This window comes from Gorilla gorilla, chromosome 7 (assembly GCF_029281585.2).
Source record: "Gorilla gorilla gorilla isolate KB3781 chromosome 7, NHGRI_mGorGor1-v2.1_pri, whole genome shotgun sequence".
Taxonomy (NCBI): Eukaryota; Metazoa; Chordata; class Mammalia; order Primates; family Hominidae; genus Gorilla; species Gorilla gorilla.
The window spans coordinates 58385704-58403459 of NC_073231.2; the positions used below are offsets into that span (position 1 = coordinate 58385704).

At 38.8% G+C, this 17756-nt stretch overlaps 1 long non-coding RNA gene across 1 annotated transcript in view; it reads right to left on the reverse strand.

Annotated features, from left to right (window-relative positions):
- Positions 1–762: 762 nt before the first annotated feature.
- LOC134756402 (uncharacterized) overlaps positions 763–17756 on the reverse strand; it is a 73519-nt gene continuing 56525 nt past the window's right edge. Inside the window, exons 6-7 of the long non-coding RNA XR_008667785.2 lie at positions 3008–3158; positions 763–1089 (exon numbers count right to left, since the gene is read on the reverse strand). This is a non-coding gene — a long non-coding RNA (uncharacterized lncRNA). The remainder of the gene's footprint in view (positions 1090–3007; positions 3159–17756) is intronic.

A 17756-nucleotide genomic window follows, 5' to 3' on the forward strand; every position in this document is an offset into this window, starting at 1 on the left:
CCCACCTTAGCGTTCTGCCGGAGTAGCTGGGACTATAGGTGTGTGCAACCATGCCTGGCTAATTGTCTGTGTGTGTGTGTGTGTGTGTGTGTGTGTAGATAGGATTTCACAATGTTGCCTAGGCTGGTCTTGAACTCCTGGGCTGAAGCAATTCCCCTGCCTTAGCCTCCCAAAGTGATGAGATTACAGGTACAAGTCCATCAGTTTCTTATGAAGTGAAGCACACATTCTAAGACATGGCAATCCCATTCCTAGAAATCCTTTGCTATCTTTATCTAGGATGGAACAAAGTTTTTGTTTTGGGGACTTCCCTTTAGGGCTGCTGTGTTTGTTTTGCAATATTCTAATTTGCTCTTTCAATTTCTTCTCAAATTACTAGGCATTCTGTTTACTCATGTCTTTTTATATTCTCCTCATTTCCCATAATTTCAAAGTTGCTGATTCCAAAAATGTTGATAAATCTCTTCTTTTAGAGCCAAATTATCATATATTCTACTCACTCTGTTATGTCTAGTGATTATGCAAAATGCATAGTCTTGCTCTTGTGTGTACTGCTTGACATCAACTAGACCAAGAGCCTGTGACCCTTACAGATAGTCTTCTTAGGGTAGTTAATTCTTTTTTCACTGCTAGATATTTATTTTATAATCACTTATTTTAAAGATTGAATATAGAGATTCTTGTGGCAAACCCAAGCTACTGGTAGCAACTCTTTACTATCAAAATAAGTGCTCTTACATGTGCTCTTATAATACAATCATACGCTTGAGGAAACATCTTTAGTATTTCCTAATGGTATAAACATGCTAAACAGTGAGTCATGTCTGAGATACAGAATTTCTCACAGTGGATGCATTGTACATGCCAGAAAACTTAATCAGCTATGATGTTAAAGTTACGGAGGGTTTATGTTGTTCCAATTTGCTGTGTTTGTCATTCAGCTGCCACACTGCTCTGTCTGCAGTTCACCACATCCGAGGCCATGTAGCTACAGCCCAGGATTACACATCTTCTTTCATTTTTTCTCTCTCTCTCTTCCTCCTATTTTTGATATCTCTTTCACAGCTTCCTTTTTACACTTTAACACATCTTCGTTATAGCCAAAGAAAAACAAAAATCAAAATAATTTCAATAACTTCACTATAGTCAATAAAAAAGGAAAACAAATATCAAAACAATTAACATAAAACCTCATCACAATGTGCCCTATCCCCAGCTTCTTTTCCACCTCTGTTTTTTATCACTGCCAAATATCACAAATAAAAAGCCTTTAGTTTTTTCCTGCATCTTCATCCCTCCATTCTCAGAAGAGCTGCTTCTGAGTTTTATAGTCTCTAATACCTAAATGCTGCTGTTCAGAGGCCCTGATTGATTTCTCCTCCCAGCATTAGGTGCCTTTTCCTGAATCTCATGCTCATGTGACTTTCTGCAGTATTGACACTGCTGATCACCCATTCCCTTTTGACCTACTACTTAATTTTAACCTCCTCATTCTAATTTCCTTGTTGAACAGCCTTCTCTATGGCCTCTTTTTCTCCACCTGCCTTATAGGTGTAACTTTCTCAAGGTTAAATTCTTGGTTTTCCCACACATGCTCCCCTTAGTGATTTCAGCCCTCAATATGCTTTCAACTTTCACCTCCCTTCAGATGGTTCAAATTCTGTTCTCCCAGCCTAGCTCTTCTCCTGGGCACCACATCCGCATTTGCAACCTGCATCTGCATATTCTGGATGGGAATGGTCCTCTTATACTTGACTCGGCATATTCAAAACAAAAGTGGACAGTGAGGAACTGTGCACAGAGCATGGCCTTTGGACTCTGACAAACCTGAGGGTTACAATTTTTCCTTGGCCACTTGTCCACTGTGTATTTATGGAAAAGACACTCAAATAGTATATGCAGCTATAATTTAGAGGAAAGTACCCTGCCTTACAGTGTTACAGGGAAGATTAAATACCTAACATACTACCTGAAATATGAGTGCCATTATATTTCAGGCAGTAAGTTTGATAAAATAACTATCTAGCAGTCAAAAAGGAATAAAAGACCCTAAGAAGACTACCTGCAATGGTCACAGGATTTTGGTCTAGTTGATGTCAAGCAGTCTGCACAGTAACACCTGCGTGATAGTCTGTGTTATTCTGTGTTATTGTCTCCTTTCAATGGCTTTTCACTTGTTGGATCCCTCTGTCCTTAAATAGTATCATTGCTGTCCCATCATGAATTCTTTTCACTGTTTATATTCATATCCCCTTAGTGGCCTAGTCATCTTGATTTTTATTTTTTCTTTGAATCCATATCTGTATTCTCTGTATCTTATTATCTAAACCTTCCAATTGTTTCTTCTGCTTTAAGTCTCTTATTTCTCCAAATCATCCATCATACTGCCATGTAAGTTATCTTCCTAAGGAATAACAACAATGCCTTTAGATATTTCCTCATCTAGCTTCAGTGGCTCCTAACTGTGCAATTTAATGATCAAACTCTTAAGCCAGGGGTTCCCAATCCCTGAGCCACAGACTGGTACTGCTCCATGGCCTGTTAGGAACCAGGCTGCACCACAGGAGGTGAGTGGCGAACCAGCCAGCATGACTGCCTGAGCTCCACCTCCTGTCAGATCAGCGGCAGCATTAGTTTCTCATAGGAGCCTGACCCCTATTGTAAACTGCAAATGTGAGGGATCTAGGTTGCGTGCTCCTTAGAGGAATCTTAACGACTGGTGATCTGAGGTGGAACAGTTCCATCCCAAAACCAACACCCCACCTCAATCCCTGGAAAAATTGTCTTCCATGAAACCACTCCCTGGTGCTAAAAAAGTTGGGGACCACTGTCTTAAGGTACCATTCACCATCCTTCTCAGTCTGATTTGTAGTTGCCTTTTTAGTTTTATCTCCTACTTTTTCTCCTTATAAAATCTCTGCTCGATAATTAACATGCCATGAATGCTCAAGATGCATCTTCCCTTCTCAATGTCTCTATTTCCTTAACAAATTCCAGCTAGACTCACCTGCTTCTTCCTCAGTGATCATGTAACATGTTGCTTGTACCTTTGCTAAATGTATTTTTTTCTTTCTCTCTTATGTTGTTGTTAGGTATGTGGGTGTCTTTCTTCACCACAGTTGAAGCTCACCGGAAGCAGCAATGACTATACAACGAAGCTAGTAAAATAGAAATAAAAATGGAAAATTAGGATTGAGGAAAATAAATATGCCAACATTATGGCCCAATATGATTGTGATCATTGCCATTATTTCTTAGTAAACAAAATTTAATTATTCATTTTTTCATCCATTTCACAAATGCCTTCCTTCCTTAAGTCCTGTACTATGTTAGATCCTTGAGACACAAATGTCAAGTTCATAGGGAACTTAAGGTGGCAAGTTATGTACTTCAAATTTTTTCAAGAGGAAGATACAGATTATTCTTCAAAAAAGAAAAATTTCTCTCACTACTAATGTTTAAGAAAAGTTTATTGGGACCTTATGAAGAATCGAATAAAGTGATGGGCATGAGTCTCAACAATTTTCTCACAAAAATATAGATGCAAAGCTCCACAGAGAATCAAAAAGCAGTTTACCTCACTACATTACAAGTAACACGCAACAGCAATGGTGTCTTTGTTCATCAGCATCATAATCAAGTATAGCCAAACCCATTGACAACAGTAGCTTTGAAACATTACTCAAATTTGTTCTATACATTTTCTTAATAATTAGTACTAAGTGATTCTCAACTGTCAACTCCTATCACTGGCATGTCCCAATTTATTGTGTGGATTGTGACTGTAATTCCTAATTAAAAATTCAAATGAGCAAACTCTATGAAATAAATCCGCACCCAGTTCTTGGAACAAAGAGTCTTATTCTTCCTTAAATTCATAGGTAATCATATAAATACATGTGTATCTTTAATTTAGGACACAAGCATTATTTTTCTTGACTTTTGATGTCAATCTTTGGAATCAGAAGAGAGCAACTGGTGTGTTCTGCCTGTCTGTCAAGATTCTGTTTTCCTTTTAGTTATTATTGTATTCATTTCCTTCTGAGCTATCTCTTTTCATTTTTCTGCCTTTCCTCATCTGATGTGTAAGGTATAATAGGTTGCAAGCATCTATTCCATTTCTTTGCCGAAAGCAAAGTGAAACAATAATACTAATATCTATCAACAGTGGTTAGCTCTTAGATAAACAAGTGACTTTATTCTTGTGGTAAAATGTTTTTAGTTGTGAACATGCTGTTTATGTGATCTGCTGAATAAACGTAATTAAAGAATATAAATGGTTAGTAAACATTTCTATTTTGAGTCTACTGGCTTCACTTCAGAAAATTTTAACAAACTTAAATATTGTGGATAAAAATCCAGTTAGATGAAGATTTTTTGACTTGAGACTTGAATGTGAACAAAGCATAAAATATTTTTCTGGATTATGAAATACTTACTGAGACATATTAAAAACTCATTGAGTCACTGCCTCTGCAACTGTCTAGTTTTGTGCACATAGCAGGGACTCAGTAGATGCTTAATATCTAAATAATAGAAGTATTTTCTACTCTCCTTTTCACTAGTCATCTTTATACTCTTGCCAAGTGACAGATATGGTAAACAGGTAGAGATAATTGGCATTCTCAATTAGATTAATGCTTATTATTCCTGTTGTTCATGCCATTCTGGAGCTCATACCCACACAAAGACACCATTTATTGCTCTATAGAGTACAGAATACTAGACTCTTTTCTGAATGCTGTTAGTGTTATCACCCTCCTCGATAACGTTAAAATTATACCCCACCACGTTAGAACCATAAGCCTGATACTGGATTTCTTTTTTCTTTTGGTTGGGACAGGGATTGGCTACTAATTAGATGAAAGACAGTATTAATAGCATTCTTTCTTCCTTTACAATATTCTTATTTACACGTATATAATTGACACAAATTACTCAACAGATTAAAAACTTGATGTAATTTTCCAAAGTCATGATGTCTGCACTAGACTGTCCATACCAACTGTCAGAAAGGGAATAACTTGCAGAGAGACTCATGCAAAGAAATGGGAGGGCAGAGTGGTGATGAGAGTGAAGAGATCCCTTCACCTCATATGCTGGTGTCAAAAAATGCTAGGTTTCAGCTCAACGGCGTAACAGTGTTAAAAAAAACATTCTGATGTGTACAAGACAGGCTCCACTGAGACAAACATCTCTGTTACAACTTCATTAATTGGGTTATCTAAAGGAATGTGATACTTATTACTTCCAGAGAACAATCTTTCATATATCCTGTTCCCTAAGAGGCCTCTCTTCAAATTCAAATAAATCACATGATATTGAAGAACATGCCCTAGAATTCAATCCCAACTCTACCAATTATTAGTGTTATTTTGGTTAATCATCAGCTGACTTTTTTATTTCAATAGTTATTGGGGAATGGGTGGTGATTAGAAAAGTTATTTAGCAGTGCGTTCTGAGATTTTGGTGCTATCAGTTATGATGTGACTTTCAACATGTCAGTTCATTTCATTTTTCACAAAATGGGAATACTCTCAGCCCTGCCAACTTAACTCAGTAGCTTTCTTCCTGCCCTTGGGTGTCCCTTCCATCATCTCACAAATGGGTCTTAGCTTTTTGCTCTGAATAGTCTTTCAGAACAATGTAAGGTCAGGCATTCTGCAACATGTTTGCTCAATTTAACCTCTTCCCTGTTGCCAGTTTGCCTTGGGAGTCATTTTTCCTATTGCTCACCTCTTTCTTCCAACCTTTCAGGGTCTGATTTTCATGAGAAGCGAAGTTTCCCTTTGCTCCACATGTTGAATCCCAGTCACTCCCAAAGTGACCACAGCACCTGGAACACCAGCCTGAGACAATTCCCTAAGCACCTTGTCTGCTAAAGAAGGCCAGTTAGACATGCCAGTTCCACAGATGTATTTGGAGAACCCAATGAGACAATGTGGTTACATATGCTTGTTAAATTCCATAACATTAGCGGTAACCTTCCTACCCAGATTCAGTGATGTACACTGATTTGGCTTCCTCATCTTCTCTCATTCAGACCTTTACTAGGTTTTTAACAAACACACATACACACACACACACACACACACGCACACATGTACAATCTATATTATTAATATATAATGTTTGCATGGCATACCATTTTCATCATTTCATTTCAAGCTACCTATGTTGTTGAATTTGAGGTGACCTTCTTGTAAACAGTATATAGTTAGTTCATGTTTTTTCATCCACTTTGCAAATCTCTGTCTTTTTACAGGTAAATTTAGATTATTTATGTTTACGGTAATTATTCATATGCTAGAGCTTAAGTCTGCCATTTAATTTTGTATTTTATGTTATTTCTCTCTGGTTTTTATTACTCTGTTTTCCTTTTCTTATCTTCCCAAGAGTTATTTAGAAATTACTTAGAATTCCATTTTGATTAATTTATATTTTGAATGCATCTGTTTGTGTCACTTTTATAGTTGTTTCACAGGGTATAACAATATACATATGTGGCATCACATTCTACTAGGAATCAACATTTTTTCACTTCATATAGAGAGTGGAAATCTAACTTTCTTTTAGGTTCCTTTGCTATGCTTCCAGTTAAATACCATTTTCTTGAGTATCAGATGGTGTGATAATTTTGATTCAGTTAGGTAATCAATTAATAAAACTCATGAGAGAAATTATAGTCTACTGTATGAACCCACTTGTGCTCCTTCTTCCTTCCTTGTGCTCCCAGAATCTTTACTTTTAAAGATTCTCTCTGAAGACATTCCTTTGGCCAGTTTTTGAGGGTAGATTTGACAAATTCTTTTAGTTATTCTTTATCAGAGAATGCCTTTATTTCCCCTTTACTCCTTGGGAATAGTTTTGCCACATATATAGTTCACAGTTGACAGTTCTTATCTTAGCACTTGAAAAATGTGTCACTTCCATCTGGCCTTAATGGTTTCAGAAGAGAAATCTGCTATCACTTAAATTAGTGTAACCCCATGAGTAATGAGTCATTTCTTCTTGGCTGCATTCGTGATTTTTCTTTGTCTTTTGTTTTTAAAAGTTTAATTATAATGTGTCTTGGCATGAATATTTTGGGTTTATTCTTTCCCAGATTTGCCCACCTTGAATCTGGAGGCTTGTGCCTTTTGTCAAGTTTGGAAAGTATGGAGCTTTTTTCTTAAATACTCTTTCAGCCCCAAACACTCTGTTTTTCCTTTTTTCTAAGATGCTGTATTAGTCCGTTTTTACACTGCTGATAAAGATATATCTGAGACTGGGAAGAAAAAGAGGTTTAATTTGACTTAGAGCTCCGCATGGCTAGGGAGATCTCATAATCATGGTGGAGGGTAAAAGGCACTTCTTACTTGGTGGCCGTGGCAGCAAGAGAGAAATGAGGAAGAAGCAAAAGCAGAAACCCCTGATAAACCCATCAGATCTCAAGAGACTTATTCACTATCATGAGAATATCATGGGAAAGACTGGCCCCCAAGATTCAGTTACCTCCCCCTGGATCCTTCCCACAACATGTGCAATTCTGGGAGATACAAATTAAGTTGAGATCTGGATGAGGACACAGCCAAACCATATTAGATGCTAATGATACAAAGGTTAGGTCTTTTGTTATTGTTCTATAGAGCTCTGAGACTCTTACTCATTTTGAGGGGTAAAACAGTTTATTTCTGTTTTTCAGATTGGGTAAATGTTATTGATTTTGAGAAGTGAAGCCAGGTGGACTTCCTGGGTCAAGCGTGGACTTGGAGAACTATTCTGTCTTACAAGAGGTTTGTAAAATGCACCAATCAGTGCTCTGTAAAAATGCACTAATTGGTACTCTGTAGCTAACTAGAGGTTTATACAATGGACCAATCAGCACCCTGTAAAATGGACCAATCAGCACTCTGTAAAATGGACCAATCAGCAGGACATGAGCACGGACAAACAAGGGAATGAAAGCTGGCCACCCCAGCCGGCAGCAGCAACCTGCTCTGGCCCCCTTCCATGCTGTGGAAGCTTTGTTCTTTCGCTCTTCACAATAAATCTTGCTGCTGCTCACTCTGGGTCTGTACCACCTTTAAGAGCTGTAACACTCACCGTGAAGGTCTGCGGCTTCATTCTTGAAGTCAGCGAGACCATGAACCCACCGGAAGGAACCAACTCTGGACACAATTTGACCTCAAGTTCACTGATTCTATCCTCTATAATTTCCACTGTACTATTGAGCTCCCAGTGAGGTTTTTTTTTTAAATTTTAATTATTTTGTTTTTTGTTCCATAATTCTTATTTAGGTCTTTTTTATAACATTTCTTTTTTGGGATTTTCTATCTTTTTGCTTCAAGAGAATTTATAAGTCAGTGTTGAAGCATTTTTATGTTTGCTTTAAAATTCTCATTAGATAATTCCAATACACGATTCATCTTGGCGTGAATTGATTGTATTTCTCTTTCAAGTTTGATTTTCCTGATTCTTGATATGATGGGTATTGTATCCTGCTCATTTTGTCTATTACATTAGGAGACTCTGAGTCTGATTTAAATCTCTTATTTTAGTAAGAGTCACCCTGTTTAGATGTATTATGTGGGTCTAGAGCTACTTTTAAATTTTCAGAACCTTTGTGGTGTCATTTTGGTCTGCTTGGATAATCTGCTGTCGCTGGGGCTCCCTCTAGTCGTTCTTGTTAGTACTGCCTGAAGGGACAAAAAGGGTTTCCCTGGGTCAGGCAGCCTGATATCTCTCAGTGGGGAAGAGGAGTCTCAGGCCTGGTCCATAAACACCAGGAAGCTTCCCTGGTCTGATTGGTTGTTGGGGTGAAGTCTGTCCTGCCACTGTTGCCTGTTCCACCCCCATATCTTCCACTGGGGAGAGGAGAAAAGAGATTCCCCTGCTGTTAACTGTTAGTGGGGCTCTGATAATCACCCGTTCTGGTGGTGCAGGGCTCCCCCACTGTTGTAGGAGGGACTTCCATTCAACCTGAGATATAATGAGTCTACTTAGGCTGCCTGCTGTTGCAAGGTTGTGGTGGGGAAGTGCCAAGCCAGATCATCTTTTTCCCTTTTTCTGACAGGTGTTCTTCCTTCAGTCTTGTTTCCAAAGCACGCTTTCTCTCTCCACCCTTCAGAGCTCTCCTTTGGTTTTCTCTTACATTATTTCCAGTGTTTATAGTTGTATTTACCAAGCATGTGCAGGGAGAAATGAGTCTATGCCATCTCATTATATCATACTAATCAAATTAGTTTTTCAGAAAGAATCTCTTCATAATTTAGTTTTTCACTGAAGGCCCATGTATTGTTCACTCATAGTATGCAGAGTTCTACACTAGGTTTAGGGTGGCGGGGGTGGGGGTGCTTTCTACACCATTATCAGGCAATAGTTCCTACCCCTGGATTTTTTGTAATCTTATTGAGGGCAATGATGCCAACAAACAGGGACAGAAAAGTAAAGGAAACAAGTAAAATATAATAGTGGCAAATAACTATACGTGTACAAAGTGATAGTGCACATGATAAACTTTATATGTACGGGGTGAAATATTTATCAAAGACAATAAAGGAAAGAATAGAATGAGAAAATTTAAGGAAGTTTTGCCACAATATTAAAATTAGGAGCAGAAAGGCATTTAATAAGACATCTCCTTTTAAGTTTACATATCAGTTTGTAGCTCATGCCCCAGGCTCTGCCTCACTTCATCAGAGTGAGCTTGAGTATCCACTATACCATCTGTCCTGGGAAAGGTCTTATCTGGTGAGATTTGTGGCTCTTGTTCATCACATCCTTTATCTACCACTTTCATTTATGACTGTGCTTCTATGCACCCTTCCTTTATTGTCTATACTGTGTGTCCCTGATGGGACAAAAATCGTCTGATATTTGGTATTTTTGATTTATGGCGTATTAGTGAAATTCAGCAGTGATTGCAGTTTCATATTTAAGTACATTAAGCATCCAAGGAATAGAGGCTAATATAATTACCAGGTTTCCATGAGACCTGGAACCATAATCGCAAAATTCTTAGGTAGCTTTATCTGGTTCTTCTAATTTTGTTTCTTTTGAGAGAAATTTATTCCTTGCCGTAATTTTCCTAAGTATAATATTATCTATTTTTCCTCTTTTACCAGTCTTATTCATATAGAGACATCTCTAGACATACCATTTGGGCATTTCACTAATAGAATCAGTATTTTTTATGGAGGAATTGCTATGGGCAAAGCATCATGTTAAGTATTGGATATAACTTATACACGGATTCTGCCCTTATTTGTCTACCGTCTAATAATGTTAGTCAGAATATTTACATAAATGCCTTTGTTTTAAGTATCCAAAGAGGAATTACACAAAAGAGTATTCAGGGGAGAGAGAGATCCTTTGGACTGGGTAGAGAAGGGAATATCTCAAAGCAGGACTGGCATTTATAATATGCCTTTCTGTATGTCAGGGAACAACAGATGCTGGAGAGGATGTGGAGAAATAGGAATGCTTTCATACTCTTGGTGGGAGTGTAAGTTAGTTCAACCATTGTGGAAGACAGTGTGGTGATTCCTCAAGGATCTAGAACCAGAAATACCATTTGACCCAGCAATCCCATTAGATATACCCAAAGGATTATAAATCACTGTACTATAAAGAAACATGCACATGTATGTTTGTTGCAGCACTGTTCACAATAGCAAAGACTTGGAACCAACCCAAATGCCCATCAATGATAGACCGCATAAAGAAAATGTGGCACATATACACCATGGAATACTATGCAGCCATAAAAAAATGAGTTCATGTCCTTTGCAGGGACCTGGATGAAGCTGGAAACCATCATTCTCAGCAAACTAACACAGGAACAGAAATCCAAACACCACATGTTCTCACTCATAAGTGGGAGTTGAAAATGAGAACACATGTACACAGAGAGGGGAACATCACACACAGGGGCCTGTCAGGGAGTGAAGGGGAAGGAGAGGGAGAGCATTAGGACAAATACCTAGTGCCTACAGGGCTTAAAACCTAGATGATGGGTTGATGGGTACAGCAAACCACCAGGGCACATGTATACCTATGTAAAAAACCTGCACGTTCTGCACATGTATCCCAGAATTTAAAGTAAATTTTTTTTAAAAAAGAATGAAAGCTCAAACATTGCTATGGATCCTGAACATCAAAAAGACAATAAAGACATATTGTGAACAACTTTATTCCATTTAGTTCAACAGCTTAAATAAAACAGGCAAATTCTAGATAGATACAAATTTTTCAGACTCACTAATGAATAGAGAAATATGAATAGCTAAATATCTATTAAACAATTGAATTCATAATGATAAACATTCTCATTCTGAAATTTTCAGGACCAGAGAGGTTTCTTGTTGAATATTCCTGGGAAGAAATAAATAATACCAATTCTTCACAAAATATTTTAAAAACATAGAGAAACATGTTTCAACTCATTTTAAGAGGTCAGTATTGCTGTGATATCAAAACATTGAGGAGATATTCTAAGAAAAGAAAATTATGGACAGTATCTTTCAAGGTTGTATATGCAAAAAATTCATAAGAAAATGTTAGCAAATCACATCTACTATTATTATGTGTGTTAATAATTTGTGACTTTTTCAACAAATGGTACTAGGACAACTGGATATCCACATGCAAAAGAATGAACTTGGACCCTTACTTTATGCAATATATAAAACTCAGCTAAAAATTGAATAAAAGCTTAAATGTAAGAGATAATACTCTTAGAAGAAAGCATAGGGTTAAATCTGCATGACTTCAAATTTGGAAATGTATTTTTAGACATGACATCAATGTATAAACGACAGCAATTACAAAACAGATAAATAACCATAAGAAATTAAAACTTTTTTCTTTTCTTTTTTTTAAGTTTTTTTTTCTTTTATTATTATACTTTAAGTTTTAGGGTACATGTGTACATTGTGCAGGTTAGTTACATATGTATACATGTGCCATGCCGGTGCGCTGCACCCACTAACTCGCCATCTAGCATTAGGTATATCTCCCAATGCTATCCCTCCCCCATCCCCCCACCCCACAACAGTCCCCAGAGTGTGATGTTCCCCTTCCTGTGTCCATGTGATCTCATTGTTCAATTCCCACCTATGAGTGAGAATATGCGGTGTTTGGTTTTTTGTCCTTGCGATAGTTTACTGAGAATGATGACTTCCAATTTCATCCATGTCCCTACAAAGGACATGAACTCATCATTTTTATGGCTGCATAGTATTCCATGGTGTATATGTGCCACATTTTCTTAATCCAGTCTATCATTGTTGGACATTTGGGTTGGTTCCAAGTCTTTGCTATTGTGAATAATGCCGCAATAAACATACGTGTGCATGTGTCTTTATAGCAGCATGATTTATAGTCCTTTGGGTATATACCCAGTAATGGGATGGCTGGGTCAAATGGTATTTCTGGTTCTAGATCCCTGAGGAATCGCCACACTGACTTCCAAAATGGTTGAACTAGGTTACAGTCCCACCAACAGTGTCAGAGTGTTCCTATTTCTCCACATCCTCTCCAGCACCTATTGTTTCCTGACTTTTTAATGATCGCCATTCTAACTGGTGTGAGATGGTATCTCATTGTGGTTTTGATTTGCATTCCTCTGATGGCCAGTGATGATGAGCATTTTTTCATGTGTTTTTTGGCTGCATAAATGTCTTCTTTTGAGAAGTGTCTGTTCATGTCCTTCGCCCACTTTTTGATGGGGTTGTTTGTTTTTTTCTTGTAAATTTGTTTGAGTTCATTGTAGATTCTGGATATTAGCCCTTTGTCAGATGAGTAGGTTGAGAAAATTTTCTCCCATTTTGTAGGTTGCCTGTTCACTCTGATGGTAGTTTCTTTTGCTGTGCAGAAGCTCTTTAGTTTAGTTAGATCCCATTTGTCAATTTTGTCTTTTGTTGCCATTGCTTTTGGTGTTTTAGACATGAAGTCCTTGCCCATGTGTATGTCCTGAATGGTAATGCCTAGGTTTTCTTCTAGGGTTTTTATGGTTTTAGGTCTAACGTTTAAGTCTTTAATCCATCTTGAATTGATTTTTGTATAAGGTGTAAGGAAGGGATCCAGTTTCAGCTTTCTACATATGGCTAGCCAATTTTCCCAGCACCATTTATTAAATAGGGAATCCTTTCCCCATTGCTTGTTTTTCTCAGGTTTGTCAAAGATCACATAGTTGTAGATATGCGGCGTTATTTCTGAGGGCTCTGTTCTGTTCCATTGATCTATATCTCCGTTTTGGTACCAGTACCATGCTGTTTTGGTTACTGTAGCCTTGTAGAATAGTTTGAAGTCAGGTAGTGTGATGCCTCCAGCTTTGTTCTTTTGGCTTAGGATTGACTTGGCGATGCGGGCTCTTTTTTGGTTCCATATGAACTTTAAAGTAGTTTTTTCCAATTCTCTGAAGAAAGGCATTTGTAGCTTGATGGGGATGGCATTGAATCTGTAAATTACCTTGGGCAGTATGGCCATTTTCACAATATTGATTCTTCCTACCCATGAGTATGGAATGTTCTTCCATTTGTTTGTATCCTCTTTTATTTCCTTGAGCAGTGGTTTGTAGTTCTCCTTGAAGAGGTCCTTCACATCCCTTGTAATTTGGATTCCTAGGTATTTTATTCTCTTTGAAGCAATTGTGAATGGGAGTTCACTCATGATTTGGCTCTCTGTTTGTCTGTTGTTGGTGTTTAAGAATGCTTGTGATTTTTGTACATTGATTTTGTATCCTGAGACTTTGCTGAAGTTGCTTATCAGCTTAGGGAGATTTTGGGCTGAGACAGTGGGGTTTTCTAGATATACAATCATGTTGTCTGCAAACAGGGACAAATTGACTTCCTCTTTTCCTAATTGAATACCCTTTATTTCCTTCTCCTGCCTAATTGCCCTGGCCAGAACTTCCAACACTATGTTGAATAGGAGTGGTGAGAGAGGGCATTCCTGTCTTGTGCCCGTTTTCAAAGGGAATGCTTCCAGTTTTTGCCCCTTCAGTATGATATTGGCTGTGGGTTTGTCATAGATAGCTCTTGTTATTTTGAAATATGTCCCATCAATACCTAATTTATTGAGAGTTTTTAGCATGAAGGGTTGTTGAATTTTGTCAAAGGCCTTTTCTGCATCTATTGAGATAATCATGTGGTTTTTGTCTTTGTTTCTGTTTATATGCTGGATTACACTTATTGATTTGCGTATATTGAACCAGACTTGCATCCCAAGGATGAAGTCCACTTGATCATGGTGGATAAGCTTTTTGATGTGCTGCTGGATTCCGTTTGCCAGTATTTTATTGAGGATTTTTGCATCAATGTTCATCAAGGATATTGGTCTAAAATTCTCTTTTTTGGTTGTGTCTCTGCCTGGCTTTGGTATCAGGATGATGCTGGCCTCATAAAATGAGTTAGGGAGGATTCCCTCTTTTTCTATTGATTGGAATAGTTTCAGAAGGAATGGTACCAGCTCCTCCTTGTACCTCTGGTAGAATTCGGCTGTGAATCCATCTGGTCCTGGACTCTTTTTGGTTGGTAAGCTATTGATTATTGCCACAATTTCAGATCCTGTTATTGGTCTATTCAGAGATTCAACTTCTTCCTGGTTTAGTCTTGGGAGAGTGTATGTGTCGAGGAATGCATCCATTTCTTCTAGATTTTCTAGTTTATTTGCGTAGAGGTGTTTGTAGTATCCTCTGATGGTAGTTTGTATTTCTGTGGGATCAGTGGTGATATCCCCTTTATCATTTTTTATTGCGTCTATTTGATTCTTCTTTTTTTCTTTATTAGTCTTGCTACCGGTCTATCTATTTTGTTGATCCTTTCAAAAAACCAGCTCCTGGATTCATTAATTTTTTGAAAGGTTTTTTGTGTCTCTATTTCCTTCAGTTCTTCTCTGATTTTAGTTATTTCTTGCCTTCTGCTAGCTTTTGAATGTGTTTGCTCTTGCTTTTCTAGTTCTTTTAATTGTGATGTTAGGGTGTCAATTTTGGATCTTTCCTGCTTTCTCTTGTGGGCATTTAGTGCTATAAATTTCCCTCTACACACTGCTTTGAATGCGTCCCAGAGATTCTGGTATGTTGTGTCTTTGTTCTCATTGGTTTCAAAGAATATCTTTATTTCTGCCTTCATTTCGTTATGTACCCAGTAGTCATTCAGGAGCAGGTTGTTCAGTTTCCATGTAGTTGAGTGGTTTTGAGTGAGATTCTTAATCCTGAGTTCTAGTTTGATTGCACTGTGGTCTGAGAGATAGTTTGTTATAATTTCTGTTCTTTTACATTTGCTGAGGAGAGCTTTACTTCCCAGTATGTGGTCAATTTTGGAATAGGTGTGGTGTGGTGCTGAAAAAAATGTATATTCTGTTGATTTGGGGTGGAGAGTTCTGTAGATGTCTATTAGGCCCACTTGGTGCAGAGCTGAGTTCAATTCCTGGGTATCCTTGTTGACTTTCTGTCTCGTTGATCTGTCTAATGTTGACAGTGGGGTGTTAAAGTCTCCCATTATTAATGTGTGGGAGTCTAAGTCTCTTTGTAGGTCACTCAGGACTTGCTTTATGAATCTGGGTGCTCCTGTGTTGGGTGCATATATTTTAGGATAGTTAGCTCTTCTTGTTGAATTGATCCCTTTACCATTATGTAATGGCCTTCTTTGTCTCTTTTGATCTTTGTTGGTTTAAAGTCTGTTTTATCAGAGACTAGGATTGCAACCCCTGCCTTTTTTTGTTTTCCATTTGCTTGGTAGATTTTCCTCCATCCTTTTATTTTGAGCCTATGTGTGTCTCTGCACGTGAGATGGGTTTCCTGAATACAGCACACTGATGGGTCTTGACTCTTTATCCGATTCGCCAGTCTGTGTCTTTTAATTGGAGCATTTAGTCCATTTACATTTAAAGTTAATATTGTTATGTGTGAATTTGATCCTGTCATTATGATGTTAGCTGGTTATTTTGCTCGTTAGTTGATGCAGTTTCTTCCTAGTCTCGATGGTCTTTACATTTTGGCATGATTTTGCAGTGGCTGGTACCGGTTGTTCCTTTCCATGTTTAGCGCTTCCTTCAGGAGCTCTTTTAGGGCAGGCCTGGTGGTGACAAAATCTTTCAGCATTTGCTTGTCTGTAAAGTATTTTATTTCTCCTTCACTTATGAAGCTTAGTTTGGCTGGATATGAAATTCTGGGTTGAAAATTCTTTTCCTTAAGAATGTTGAATATTGGCCCCCACTCTCTTCTGGCTTGTAGGGTTTCTGCCGAGAGATCCGCTGTTAGTCTGATGGGCTTCCTTTTTAGGGTAACCCGACCTTTCTCTCTGGCTGCCCTTAACATTTTTTCCTTCATTTCAACTTTGGTGAATCTGATAATTATGTGTCTTGGAGTTGCTCTTCTCGAGGAGTATCTTTGTGGCGTTCTCTGTATTTCCTGAATCTGAATGTTGGCCTGCCTTGCTAGATTGGGGAAGTTCTCCTGGATAATATCCTGCAGAGTGTTTTCCAACTTGGTTCCATTCTCCCCATCACTTTCAGGTACACCAATCAGACGTAGATTTGGTCTTTTCACATAGTCCCATATTTCTTGGAGGCTTTGCTCATTTCTTTTTATTCTTTTTTCTCTACAATTCCCTTCTCGCTTCATTTCATTCATTTCATCTTCCATCACTGATACCCTTTCTTCCAGTTGATCGCATCATCTCCTGAGGCCTCTGCATTCTTTACTTAGTTCTCGAGCCTTGGTTTTCATCTCCATCAGCTCCTTTAAGCACTTCTCTGTATTGGTTATTCTAGTTATACATTCTTCTAAATTTTTTTCAAAGTTTTCGACTTCTTTGCCTTTGGTTTGAATGTCCTCCTGTAGCTCAGAGTAATTTGATCGTCTGAAGCCTTCTTCTCTCAGCTCGTCAAAGTCATTCTCCATCCAGCTTTGTTCTGTTGCTGGTGAGGAACTGCGTTCCTTTGGAGGAGGAGAGGCACTCTGCTTTTTAGAGTTTCCAGTTTTTCTGTTCTGTTTTTTCCCCATCTTTGTGGTTTTATCTACTTTTGGTCTTTGATGATGGTGATGTACAGATGGGTTTTTGGTGTGGATGTCCTTTCTGTTTGTTAGTTTTCCTTCTAACAGAGAGGACCCTCAGCTGCAGGTCTGTTGGAGTACCCTGCCGTGTGAGGTGTCAGTGTGCCCCTGTTGCGGGGGTGCCTCCCAGTTATGCTGCTCAGGGATCAGGGGTCAGGCACCCACTTGAGGAGGCAGTCTGCCCCTTCTCAGATCTCCAGCTGCCTACTGGGAGAACCACTGCTCTCTTCAAAGCTGTCAGACAGGGACATGTAAGTCTGCAGAGGTTACTGCTGTCTTTTTGTTTGTCTGTGCCCTGCCCTCAGAGGTGGAGCCTACAGAGGCAGGCAGGCCTCCTTGAGCTGTGGTGGGCTCCACCCAGTTAGAGCTTCCCAGCTGCTTTGTTTACCTAAGCAAGCCTGGGCAATGGCGGGCGCCCCTCCCCCAGCCTCGCTGCCGCCTTTCAGTTTGATCACAGACTGCTGTGCTAGCAATCAGCGGGACTCCGTGGGCGTAGGACCCTCCGAGACAGGTGCGGGATATAATCTCATGGTACACCATTTTTTAAGCCCGTCGGAAAAACGCAGTATTCGGGTGGGAGTGACCCGATTTTCCAGGTGCCGTCTGTCACCCCTTTCTTTGGCTAGGAAAGGGAACTCCCTGACCCCTTGCGCTTCCCGAGTGAGGCAATACCTCACCCTGCTTCGGCTCACGCACGGTGCGCACACCCACTGACCTG